We start from the raw sequence: 13765 nt of genomic DNA, 5'->3' as shown, positions 1-13765 counted from the left end.
TTTCTATTACAAAATATTCTGAGGTCCTTTAAAAAATGAGGTGTGTAAGGTGCAAAGTGCTACTGCAGCGCTCAGTAAACTGGATTCACAGCAAACAGTATGAAATACGCCTTAGAGAATCCTAATTAATTTAGAACCACAGTAAACAAATGGCTTGTCACTTTCAGTTTATATAAGTATAAAAAAACGAGGAGGTTGGGGTTAGAAACACTCACAAGAACATATGCTTAACAAACCACAGTAAGCAGAACAAATCAGAGAAAGTCTAAGCAGAAGCAGAGATAACCCTGGCACCATCAGCAGATTGTATGGCTATGATCCAGAATGCAAACAGAAGATTGTTCAAACAAGTCATTCATACACTTAATTAACTATGGCAAAGTGTTCCAATTGTGAGAGGTTATTTTAATATTGTGCAAATGCCATACTAACCACATGCTCACCCCTGTTCTTCTGGAGATAACAGCAAAACTCCCACTGACTTAAACAGGAGCAAGACAGGACACTGAATATTGAAAATCGGGGGTTATATTGGGTGCCATTAAATCTTCAAATCTGTGAAAACAGCAGACTGAAGAGAGCAGAATATGTGCTATTTTAATAGAAATCTTGGCAATTTACTATCCTTTTATACCCTGAACTCTTAATAAAAACATTTGGGTAACTATTTAAATTTGTTTATTTTCTATCTTTAGATGTGTCTGTGTGTATTTCTATAGAATATAATTAAGTGTGACTATACCTATGTGTACACAAACACACACAGATAAATGTATGTGCTGAGGGGAAGGTCATCACGCCCTTAGTCCTTTTTCTGGTCATCATGCTGTGGCTGCACAGCCATGGCTAGAAACGGCATAGCCCTGGGAGAGCGAACAGGAGGAGGCTTGGGCTTGTTTGTTGGTTTTAACACAAAGCAGAACTGGGACTGAGAAGAGGGCCACCTCTCTGTGGAGCCTCAGTGGAGGCATGGTCCCCTGGCAAACTCAGCTGGAGCGGGACTGGTTGTGGTGTTAAGGGAGCTAGCACTGGGAGCACGAGGGTGGCAAAGCTGCCCAGAGTAAGCCAGATCTGCTTAGTCCAGGGTGCAGCTCTGCAGCCCATCAGAGTCAGCCTGTGAACCCCCACTGAAAGGGCATGTGCCCAGCCAGGCTGCCCTGCCAGCTGCCCTGTGCTCGGAGGCGTGCTACTGCAGTGGTTCAGGTGGATCAGCACACTAATAAGTCTGAAAGCTAACCCACCCCCCAAAAAAAATTGTTTTGAGCCCTCTTAAGTTCTCTCACCTAGATAGTTTCAGAGCTGTTTGGAGTGCTAGTACAGGAAGGAAGGGAACATGGGGCAGCAGGACCAATGCTTTTGGAGGCTGCATGGCTTAAATCAGTCACAAAACCGTGCGGCCAGTCCCACAGTGGTGCTAGATCCAACCTGGGAGCAGGCAGGAGAAGCTGGAGAGATAAAGAGAAAGAGATAACAGCAGCCCCAGGAAGCAAGAGACCAAGGGCTGGGCAAGGGAAGTCAAGTGCTAAATCTAGAGATTTGTGAAACACTGCCAATTTTCTAAAATAAAGGGATAATTGCCAAAATGTTGGAAAGGGTTATCTATACAGTTCCCTTGAGTCATCGGGCTAAATGTCAACTATATTGCTTAATCCTGTAGACAAGAAAGTCTGAGAGAGATCTGAAAGTCTTAGCCCTGCTTAAGCGTTGTATGCTGTGTCTCCCTCTGCAAGTAAGGATTCAATTGCCTAACTTAAGCTACTTAGAATTGTCAACTTTGGTAAAATCTTATTTAAATAAGAAAGATGTTGTCATACTTCCTTTTCAGCTGAAAAAAAAAAAAATACTGTCAGACTTTTTTCCTCAATCAGAAATAAGCAGATTGTTTGAAGACTGGTTTAATTTTCTTGTTTTCAAATGTGAAAGGGAAAACTTACACTTCTCTCCTCATTTGAGTGCAAAACTATGTGAGATGTGTGAATCTACCACTACTTTGAAATAATTGCACTTGATACGCCTACATTTCAAGATTTATGTATGCTGGAGATAGTCACCAGGCAAAAGCAAGGATATATATGTGTTGGTATATAAGTGTGTGTATAAATTACTTAGTAGTAGTCTTTTTCAAATGTATACCTGATTGGACAAGGCTTAAATGTAAATTTGCAAAAGTGAAACTGTGATTTTTTTTTTTTTTTTTTTTTTTCATCTTTCAAAGGCAACATTCACAGTCCCTGACTCAGCCAGGGAATGAATCTGAACTTTTGTCTAAGCTTAGCGAAATTTTCAGGAGACAGACTCCCTCTCCCCGGCTGGTGCAGTGACATAAGCATTCCACACCAGGTAGAACAGGTCTGTCAGGAGGGAACGGGAGGCAGCCTGCCAACCCAAATTACAGAGCCTGACTTCGATGGCAGGGAGGCAACCTGAGCAGTGGATGTCATCATGCTTCACAGAAAGGAGGATAACTGTTCAGCCGTGAAGCTCTCCCATGTACCTCTCTTAGATGAAGGTAGTGTTCACCCCTTCCAGAAATGTGATTATCAGAACACTCTTTTGGGAGACAGGACGTAGGTGTCAAAGCAAGGAAGGGAATTAAACACAGTTCATGTTAATTAATACTAATTTGCAGCGCAAAAAGACACGGACTGTTTCCTTCCACTGTTTTGGCAGGAAAAAAAAAAAAAATAATCCATGCTTTAGCAACAAACATGGGCAGGAAGTATTTCTGCTTGGATTTTCTTACATATTTTGGCTTAGCCACCAAACTGAAAAAAGCAATTATTTGTACAACATCAGTCATCACCATTACAGGAATAGATATGTCACATTTTATAAGAAATAGATATTATTTTCTGTCTGGTTCCTCAGAAAAAGAGAGGCAAAATGAAAGCAGTTACTTGGAGGTTCTCAGAGGTCTAGAATACTGCAAGAATTGCAGGGAGCAAGTAGCTCACAGGCAGAGTACAGATGGACTGTCACATACACAAGGTGGGTGATTAGAATGGCCTGAGGAGTGGGAAGGCTGTGGTACCGCAGCAAACTGGATGAACCTGGCTTGGTTGAAGGAACATAAGGGGGGCTGAGATGGCCAGTGATTTTCTATCTGTAAATGTAACAAGGGAATAAACACAGTGAATGGGAACGAACTGTTTAAGCAGAAGGACGATGATGGCATAATGACAAATAGTTACCATCAGACTTGAAGAAAAGCAGGACAGGAATCAGATTTCTGACCACAAGAATGGTAGTTTCTGGAATAGTCTTTCAGGTGGAATAGTGGGATAAGCAGGTTAGTTTGGTGATGAACCTGGAAATATTTGTGAATGATGTTATAGAATGTGAATGTCTCTAATAGTCTGGGATTGGATTTGATGACCAAGAATCCTCTTTCATTCCTTTATTTTTGCATCAGATCTTTGAATTTATGCAAAACAAATGTAAATCAGTAAAACTGTAATGAGCAGTTTATCAGCTCACCTTGTGATTTATCCCTAGTTTGGATGTATTCATGTGTAAAATAGTCAACGAATCAATAATAATCAACAGGTTCAATAGCCTCCAAATACTGTTTGTTCTCATTCTGGTGGTTTAATTTTAGCTACTTTTAATCTTATTGATGCTTTATTTAAATATGTATGTGTATATGCAGATTTCTACGTTATTATATTCTTAAGCACCAAAATTCTACACTGTTTTGTGTTAATCAATCACTTCGCCCTTTTTTCCCAGAGCAGATGCTGTCACTTAGTCATCTTTGCAGACTTTTTTTTAGCTGCAACTATTTAAAATACTTCATTTTTTTTCTCAAACTTTGTTATCCCTGACCTTATGTAGCTTTTCCAAATGATTATGCTAGAAATGAATACACACTGTAATCTTCCCCAGGCATACAAATGATTGATGGGAGTCAGAAGGACTCATCCTACAGAAGGCACTAGCGTGTTATCTGAAGATACAAAAATGTAGATTTTCTCAAAAACAGTGTCTATATATGCTTAAGGATTAAAATGATAATCCATATATCCTAAATTAGTCACAGCTTTATTAAACAGTGATAAACACAAAAGATTTTCATGGTCATTAGTAGAGGATTGCTACATACACAGATTTTATTACAGCTCCTTTATAAGTGACTGTGAATATTCCAGATACAGATAACATGACTGATGGGTTTCTAACCCCAGGCAAAGTTTCAGGGCCAAATCTAGAATGTTTCCCTGGAAATTTTTCTCACTCATTAACCTTGTAAATCAATTAGAGATTACAGGATTGGTTTTCCTCTGTTAAAGGGGGGCTGTGCAATGTCATCTGTTTGTGTATACATGTTGGAATTTCCTTCTATAACTTAAGGTCATTGTTGATTTAGATTGGAATTATATTTATCTGGTGCTCAGACCACATAAATAATCATAATTCTACCTCCCTTTGCTATTATAACTAATGAGATCTTTAGAAAGCTTTATTTCTGTGTTTGAAAAAAATCATTAACTTTCAGTGGGTAGGCGTACTCCTTTCTGTACCGTATGTAGAACTGTTGGACAATATCTTTCTGAAGAGAACAGCAAAGCACAGTATGTGAGGACACATTGTTTATATGTATTTAAAGGTTATCACATCCTATTCACTATATGAATAGCCCCAACTGACATTTTCTGTCTCTTCTCAAGCGATGCATGTCTTGTTCATTGTGCTATGCCGAGTCAGCTGTCAGGCACTGCATCAGGGGACCAAAAGCTATTTTCTTTCACTGTTTTGTTTGCACTTCAACTAAAAAGCTTTGAATCTTATGATTTCTTTGCAATACAAAAACTAATATACAACCAGGGATAGCAACTTTTAGCAGACGAAGAAATTCTGCAGCACTTTATTTCACATTTCAGCTGTAGCACACAGAAGAGTAAATATAAAAGGAAAGCTGAAATCTGGAAAAAGGTGCTTATTTTAAAATTATTTTCTTAGCAAACAATGCCTAATTTATCCAACTCTTCATAAGCTTAATTAAAGTTATAAAGAATTGAAAAAGGAAGGATGAAAGTATATTTGGTTTTAGAATTACATTGTGCTATGAAATACCTGTCCAACTTGCTAGACCAAGTGGCAAGCCAGGCTCTGTGCAGATTGCTTGCCTGGGAGTTGCAGCGGTACCTAACCGACTCTGTCAATTTAGAGCTTTACTATGAGCAACCTTTCAAGACATATGGCAAAGGGAACAAGAGCTGCACCTTAAATACATATTATAAGATCCTCTTTACAGAGCAAAACTTCGCTTTTTCATTTAGAAGTGCCAACCAGGAAAAAGTGAAGTGTCCTACTTATCCATTAAATATCTGTTCAACAGCTGATGGATGATAGAGATCCTAATGTAGTGGCTGAATCCTTAATGCCTTTCCTCATTTTGGTAGCTTTAGTCCCAAGTCCTGCAGAATTTCATCTGTCTACCAGCTTGGCAGCTTTTAACTGTCTAATGAGTACATCAAGACTAGGCACTGTGTATCAGATCCAGCAGCTATAAAATAACTGCCTTGTTCAAAAGGTGAATTTTATCTATCAATTTTTATAGCATTTCTGTTCTAACAAAAAGGGAGTGATAGGAATCTCCAGTTTTAATGAATAAGGAGATGTAAGGTGACTTAAAAAAAAGGAAAAAAAAAAAAAAAAAAAAAGCACTGCAAAGGAACTTTGGCAAAAGTCCCCCAAACCTTTTATTGTAATAAGACATGATGCATTCAGTGCCTTTAAAATGGGGATATGCATTTTTAGCTGATTTTTTTCAAGTACTGTTTGGAAAAGTATACATTAAGCAAGCATATTAACCGCTGAGTAAAACTCAAAGCTAATTGCTGGAAGTTGGATAAGCCCAAACTAGAGGGTGTCTTATTAATACATAAATTATCTTCTTTATATTTAATCTGCTAAGAAAGGAAAAAAATAGCTCAGTAGATTTAAACTTCTTTTAAAAATGTTTCTTTCAAACATTTCATTAAACGGACGCTGAGGAATCCTAAGCATACCTAACTAATCACATGAGATAGTAAGGTCACCTCAGTCCTCGCTGGCTTTTCCAAGGGGTATTCTTGCAATCATTGTTTTCTCTAAGTGAGGGATGTGGAATCCTCCTAAAACATTTATGAGAGCATTATTGTAAGAGGTTATAGAATTGCAGTGTGTTGCTATCATTATGTTTGATTTTTAGAACACAAAAGGCTCCCATCATGTGTTTCAGCTTAAGTTCTGAAAAGGTGCCTGTTCATTTGTATTTCTGAAATGATTTGAGACAAAGCAAGTTCTTTAGACTGTGATATGGCTGCACCATAGACACACACACACACCACCACCCCCCCCCCCCGGAGTTATCACCTTAGAAAAATATAAATCTTTACACACCCTCATTCCTCAAGATATAAAGCTGAAATGCAGAATGATGGTTACTCTGGGGTATGAAAGGAAGAGGCAACTGATGGCTCTGATTAAGCAGCCTTTTGAATTCTCTTTTTCTAATGGGGGTGATGAAAGCACATTTTGTGTAGAGTTTTGTTTTGACTCAGTCTGCCATGAAGCTGTTTGAATCTAGGATTATGCCCACATTATTCATATTGCCAAAAACATCAAAACAGGAACAAAGGGAAAGCTAACCTTGAATTTTCAGCATGTATTTCAGTCCTTGTAAACAAGTTACCATGGAGATAGAACCCATGTGAACTGCCGCCTTCCTCATAACTGCTGTAGACTTTGGACTAGCAAGAAAATGTGACATGGCATTGGTGCCATTTGTGACAAAACCCCCCATCCTTATTTCAAATGCTACACTTAAGCATTTCCCTGCAACGCTACCAAGTGAAAGCTTAGAAATTGCTTAAAAGTATGGAATTGCTTAAAAAATAGGTGAGAGAAGTGAGAAGCAAAGCTTTACCTGTTTCACTTTTCCAAATTAAATAATATTCTAGCAGAAAAGAAGATACAAGGTCACTCTGCCTGTCTTGCTAGCAAGAAGAGTCTGCAAAGACAGCCTGATTGCAGCTTCTAATAGTTCTCACTAGGAAATGGTCTTGAAGAATCTGAAGTTGTGACACAAAAAGAGTTCTTAAAACAAAAAGGAACAAAAATATCTTTGTCATTGATTTTGTTGTTGTCATTCTTCTATTTTGAATAGAGCTGCAATTGTCATGTCAGAAATAAAAATCAGCCATTATACTTACTAGCCTACTTATCTTCCATGGACAGAAAAGGATAAATGCAAAGGTATTCATAGTTTTTCCTTATGCTTCACATTTCCAGGGTACCTCTTTTTTGTTCAAGAAGCTCTGTTTTTTTGACACCTCAGTAGATTTACTGTTAAGACCGTGAGTTCCGATCATCATCATCAATAATCCTCTACCTACACAGGTACTAATTGCTTAAATCACATTACTCCTTTATATCCTATACATAAAAAAGGAAAAAAAAAAGGAAAAACATATCCAGCCTCTAGAACAATAGATATGACACAAGAAGGTTGTGAGTAAAACCGTATTGCAGGTGTCAAAAATTGGATGGATTCTAACATTGTAGCCATTAGTGCAAATAAACAGTAAAAACATAAAAGCTGTGTTCTGGTCTCTAATTTCCTTTTGTTACTCCAGTCTGAAGCCATTATTTCCTTTTACAGCATTAAAGGCTAGAAATTAAAACTTCTGTGATATGTCCTGGGGTTTTGTTGTTTAATCCGATAACATATATGCTTGAGGAGGGGAAATGTCTATTAATCCATACTTTTCCTTCGCTAGTTTGCTTGGTTTTGCAAATATTTTCTAAGCTAATGCAATTATTATCCAGTTTTCTTCCTCCTCTGACTTTTATTCTCTTTTTCCTGATTTAATTCTTTTAATTCCTTCTTTTTCTCTTTAGTTCCTTTTGCTGTCTTTTTTTTCTTTTTTCCCTACCTCATAGATGTCATCTATTTTAATCAGTTTGGTTCTTATCTCTGGCCATTAAGTCCTGATCCTAAAGCCACTGAAATCCATGGCAACATTCCCGGTTTACAGTAACAGTTGTCCCTTATTTCTTTTCTTGATGGCACTTTCAGAAGTCATCAGTTCTGCTTGAACAGTTTGGACACTGTAACTGAATTGTCACTATAAGGAAAACCAGTAGGAAAATATTCTGTTACAGACGCACAGATTTTAGAGTTTTATAGAGTCAAGTAGATGTGTAGCAAAACAATTGTCTGGGTCAAAGTAGTTTCTTATAGAATAAAAAGATACTACATTAAAATCAAATGTCTTCATAAAGACAATTCAATGAAAAGACGTTACTTGAAATGCTGTTAATAATTCTAGGTAATTTGCTTTTAACACTCTGAGAATCTTATTGCCAAAGAAACTGTCTGCCCATGTATAGTGACAGCTCCCCTGTGTTATAATGCAAGCAATATTTTTCCTACCCAAAACAAAGTGGTTAAAATTATATTCTCCCAAGCTGTATGGAAATACACTAATTTGTAACTTTCTAAAGCTAACACATTTATGCTTCAGAGATACATAATTTAGTAACAAACAACAGACTGAATTTTGATCAGGTTTAAAAAATGGCTACAATAGCCTTCAGACTTCAAATGAGCTGAAAAGGCTCCCTTGGTATTTTCTTCAATCTGAAATTTAAGGGGTAACTTTCTTCTTGAAGATTCCTTTAAAAGGTAATGAACAATTCAAAAAAGCCTGTTTATTATTGCCACTACCCAGATATTTTGTTAATGAAGCTTTCCATGTCAGCCCAAGCACTTGCTTCCATAATGGTTTCTTGTCTTACACTGCTCTTGTTAAGATAATGGAGGAGCTGAATAAATTAGAAACATACCTTAATCAAGTATTCTATGAAATCCTATCAACTTATTGGTTCAGAAAACACTGCAGCATTTTTAAGTCTTGGAGGAAGGAGGAAGGTACAATTCAAAATACTAAGAAGTTTTTCCATTAATGGACTAGAGACTAAACAATGCAGACAATTGCAGAAATGTCAGCCTTATGTCTAGATTTGACTCAATATGTTTTAGATATCAAAAACATCCAAATTATTATGTAACTTTACATGTAAAAGCCTAGACATGGTGAATCACATACCTTAGTAGGTGTAACATGAGTAAAGGGAATGTGTATGATGTGCTAAACAAGGCATATTGTGAGAACTGCTCTTCATGAACGAAATTTTTACCTGAACAAGTCTGGCCAAGCTGACTGGCTGTTTGGGTCAAATCTTAATTTCAGAAGCAATAAACCTAATTTCCACTGGTTGGCAAAGCAGGCATTTGCTAATAAAAATCAATTTTATATCTAATACTGTCAGGAGTGGGGTAGCTGTTAGAGATATCTCCATACAAGAACATGGAACCTGCATTCTGCTCAGGTTGGACTATTTAAAGTTTGACCTCCCCTTTCCAACCTCCCTGCATTCTGCTGTGGAATTCTAGTCTGTCTGCTCTCCGGTAAAGGTCAGTTATTTATCCCAATAAAAATAGCAATAACAACTTTGTATGCACTTTTGGGTTTTGCATGCCTGATATCTTCAGGAGAATCAGGAGTTTGTTGTGCAAGTGTGTAGGCACTGCCAGGACTTACATGTGCTGAGGGAAGCAGAGAAATGACAGCACATCATACCTGTTTAAATCACTTACTGCATCTCTGTGATTTCAGTAGCTGTCTAGTATTTATTTTATAAAAAATGTATTTTATAAAAAAGTTAATTTCTAAATGGTTCCTCTCCAGTTTGTTTTTTTTTTCCCCTTGTTGTTTTTCTCTTTTTTCCTTTTTTTTTTTTTTTTTTAAGAGTGCTATTGATTCATCCCTTAATATTAAGCAGCTACACTGGTGCTAAAATTAGCACTTAGTCACCTTGGCTGTACCTAGGGAGAAGTTTGAATCATAGGTGATTATGTCTCGATGCATGAATCTAGCAGGACAGTTAAGTGCACATGCCAATTTAAGTGGTAGGAATTCAGGCAATATTTATTTTGCGTGAAGTATGGCATCTTACTCCAACGTCAAACTGTTTCTGTAGTTGTCCTCACAGATAATACTTGTAAGTGTAAGGGGAACCAGTATGCCACTATAAGAGCAGTGAGACACTGGCGGAGGCTGCCCAGAGCAGCTGTGGATGCCCCATCCCTGGAAGCATCCAAGGGAAGATGGACAGGAGTTTGGGCAACCTGCCCTGTTGGAAGGTGTCCTTGCCCATGGCAGGGGGGTTGGAACTGGATCATCTTTAAGGTCCCTTCCAGTCCACACCATTCTATGATTCTACGGATTTGGCCATAAGATCACACATAAGACACCTTGGTTGTCTGTATGTTATCCCCCAATAACTTTTGGACCTTTTGTGGTTCACATCTTTTTCTTCTTTCTAATGTCCCTTCATGATGGCAAGAACGAAAGAAAGGGCAAATATTCTGTAGACTGATTCCTACAGAAAGAGCCTGTTTCTGAGAAAGAGGCCTAAAGGAGAACCCTAATTATCAGTCTAGACAGGACCACACTGAAGTCATGTGACAACTTCTAACTACCTGCGGTCATTGAGGAAAATATCGCTCCTGTCCTCCGGGAGAAGCAGCACTTTCCATCGCTGACATCTGTGACTGTTGCCACCTGACAGACCAGCTATCGCTAATGAAAGCAGAAAATGCAGCTGGTTTGGAAAGCAGTTTGGCAGTAGGAAAGCAGTGTTTTGTGAACACTTCCTATCAGATACATTTTCAGTAATGCTTTCCAACAGGATACAACAGAACTGAAAACTTATGAGAGATGTTTGATTTAGTGTGGGGGGCAGATTACCTTTTTGAGGTGTTGTAATCAGAGAGTTTGTAATCTTTTGATTGAAAGAGGCAGGGGTGAGGCAGATGCTCTTTCCTTGATTCTGTGAAAATGTTTATTGCCTGGGAGGTTTTATACAACTGATATTATAAATATTATTGGGACTTTATTAATATCTAAAAATGGTGTGGGTTTTTTTCATCAACCTTTATAGTTTTTTCTTAAGATTCAAGTTCTCATGCTGCATTATTGGCTTATTTTTTTCCTTATAGAAGATACAAGTCTAGATTATACAGCACACCTAGGGTTCAGTATTTGAAATCTGGGTAAGTAATCACACTTCTTCATTATTTTTAGTCGTGTTGCACGAATAAGCCTGTAGTTCTTAGTAATTCAAATGTTAATACAGTAAATAAAAACTATAATTAAAAGAAAATCATTTACTTCTATACTTCCACTGACTAAGAATAACAGTCACCAGATCCATGTTCTCATAGTAAATGCAGAGTAATCATGGGATGGATTTCTTTTCACCCATTTTGCCTATCAATATTGCAGACAGGGCAAAAGCGGTGGTTTTCCAGTGCGTGTCCCTACATCTGCGAGAAGGACTGTCAGTGGAGCAGGAAACCTGCTGAAAGAAACCCTTGCCTCTGGTTGTAATAAAGTTGAATATCTCTCGCATTCTTTGTTCTTCCAGTTTAAGTTAGGGTGGAGGTTTAGATATTACTGAAATTTCGTGTTGGCTCAGAAGTTTCTGCATCAACACAGCTTCAATCCAAATAATATTTCTTACGTGCCCGCACCACCAGGCAATGCCATGCTGACACCGCTGTGTTGCTGTGCTTTTGTGCCCTTTGCACAGAGTGTAAGATCTTTATCAGGTATGTCCAGAGATCTACGTGGAAATCCCCTCTGACCACTGACTTGTTGAAACTGCGGTGTGTTGCATGAAAGCTTTATTCTGATGAGGAGAAAACCTAGGCAGAGTCCAGCTGAAGAAGGATTTACATACCTGACTTCATCTCTCCTCTGGTTAGGATGCTGGGGAGCCCTGCTTTGCCAGCCTGGCCTCGTTGCCGAGCGGGGAAGGCTACCAAAGGAGCCAAGGGCACACAAGCCTGGCAAGTCCCTGCTCCTCCTGCCATCCCGTTCTTTCCCAGCCACAGAAGCCCACCACCTGAGCACTGAGGCAGCCTAACAGGTGGGCTGCCTGCACTTTTAATTGCATTTCTTCCTAACTCAGAACTGTAGAAAGAACAAATTTGGAATTTACTGCATGGATGATTCCCTCTTCTACACATTTCTGACTCTTTAACATTATTACCCAATTTCTGTACATTAGAATGAGAAGAAAAGAGTTTTAAATCTGATAATGGAAATTTCAAGCACTTCCAGGTTCCGTCTTTTATCAAGGGGTAGGTTGAAAATTCCAGATTATGATTCCTTTGTAAATAAAAGCAGAACATTACAGGTCTCCGTTTTACCATTAACAAAGGTTGATATGCTACATTTGCAAAACCTTTAGAAATAATTATTAAACAAGATTTTTATTATTATTATTATTTTATTTTTAACAGAGTGGTATGGTACCTGCATACAGCAAGAGGGCTAATGTAACTCAGACACTGAATATGGAATATTTTCTGTCTTCTAGCAGTAAATACTAAAGTACGGTGTGTTTTATGGTCAGATATGTTCACACATATCTGACCATAAATCAGTGCCTCAAGCTTCCCTCAAGGAAAGTTGAAAGAGTGCATCTCACAGGAGAGGAAAATGCATTTAAAATTACTGCAGCTATAAAACAAACTGACATAACCCAAAGCAACAAATATGGAGGAGGAAATCTTCTGGGGCCACATCAGTACTCTGAGAAGATTTCCACTCTTTGGTTTTATTTCCTATCAGTGATCCAGTGTGGTTTACAAATGGAATAAAATCTATTCATTATGCTCCCTAATATTCAAGCAGCTGCATCCCTTCCTCAGAGTAGTTCTCTTACAGAAGCAGGGTAACACAGTGCTCAAAGAAAACATGACTTGATCTCTTTCCTCGAAGATTTTCTCTTTTGTGGTCAGAAGTGTGTCCAATTCAGTTTGCTGTGCGTGCACTCTCATTTGCATGTTTTACACCAATTTGGGGGGCATGAAGGAAGAAGGTAGAGAAGCTCGCAGAGCTTTACTATAAATTAAACTGGGCTTTTAAGTCCTCGTTTCGGGTAAAAGAACTAAGTTTAACTGGTTTCTGCTAGAAATCTCTCCCAGCACTGCTTTCTTATTTGAGGCTTCACCCTCAAAAGTTTGCACTGCTCAGATTGCATTATGATACAGCTTATTTCATTATAACTGTATCTAATTGATGGTACTCACTTAAGATTTTATCACTTGTACTGATTCTCAGTGGCATTTAGAGAGAAGACTGGGCAATTTGGATGCAATTCAATTCTTGAATACATGTTTTAGACACATTTATCATTTATTGCTGTTATCAAGATGGTGGTGTGCGTAACTGAAGAGGACTAAATCATGAACGAAGGAGGAATGTTCTGATTTTATGCTGAAATAAAGAAAAAAAAAAGATTCTAAGGTCACTTGATGCTAACTCATGGATATACTTAATAGTTTAATGTGATTTTTTAATCATCACTGAATTTTTGAACCCTGGCAATTAGCTTTCTGTCTTGAAGATATTGCTTCCTAATAGAACCAGTACTGAGCTAACACATTCTAGTAGGAGTTAAAAAGAAGAAACACATTTATAAAGAAGTTATCCTTGAAACCAAGGATTTAGTAGTACTCACAAAGAAGTTAGATGTCTGTGGATAGTGAGAATTTACAGACAATAACTCAAGTAATTAAAAGCTTGTCACTTTATAATGCTGGTGATTGAATAAGATTATGACAAAATTGTATACCATTTCTTGCCGCAATACTGTGCCTTAATACTCTTCTCTGAAGCATAAGTATTTTAGACCTAAATGAGCC

Source organism: Falco cherrug, chromosome 8 (genome assembly GCF_023634085.1).
Source record: "Falco cherrug isolate bFalChe1 chromosome 8, bFalChe1.pri, whole genome shotgun sequence".
Classification (NCBI taxonomy): Eukaryota; Metazoa; Chordata; class Aves; order Falconiformes; family Falconidae; genus Falco; species Falco cherrug.
Note: the sequence above shows the minus strand (reverse complement) of the source record.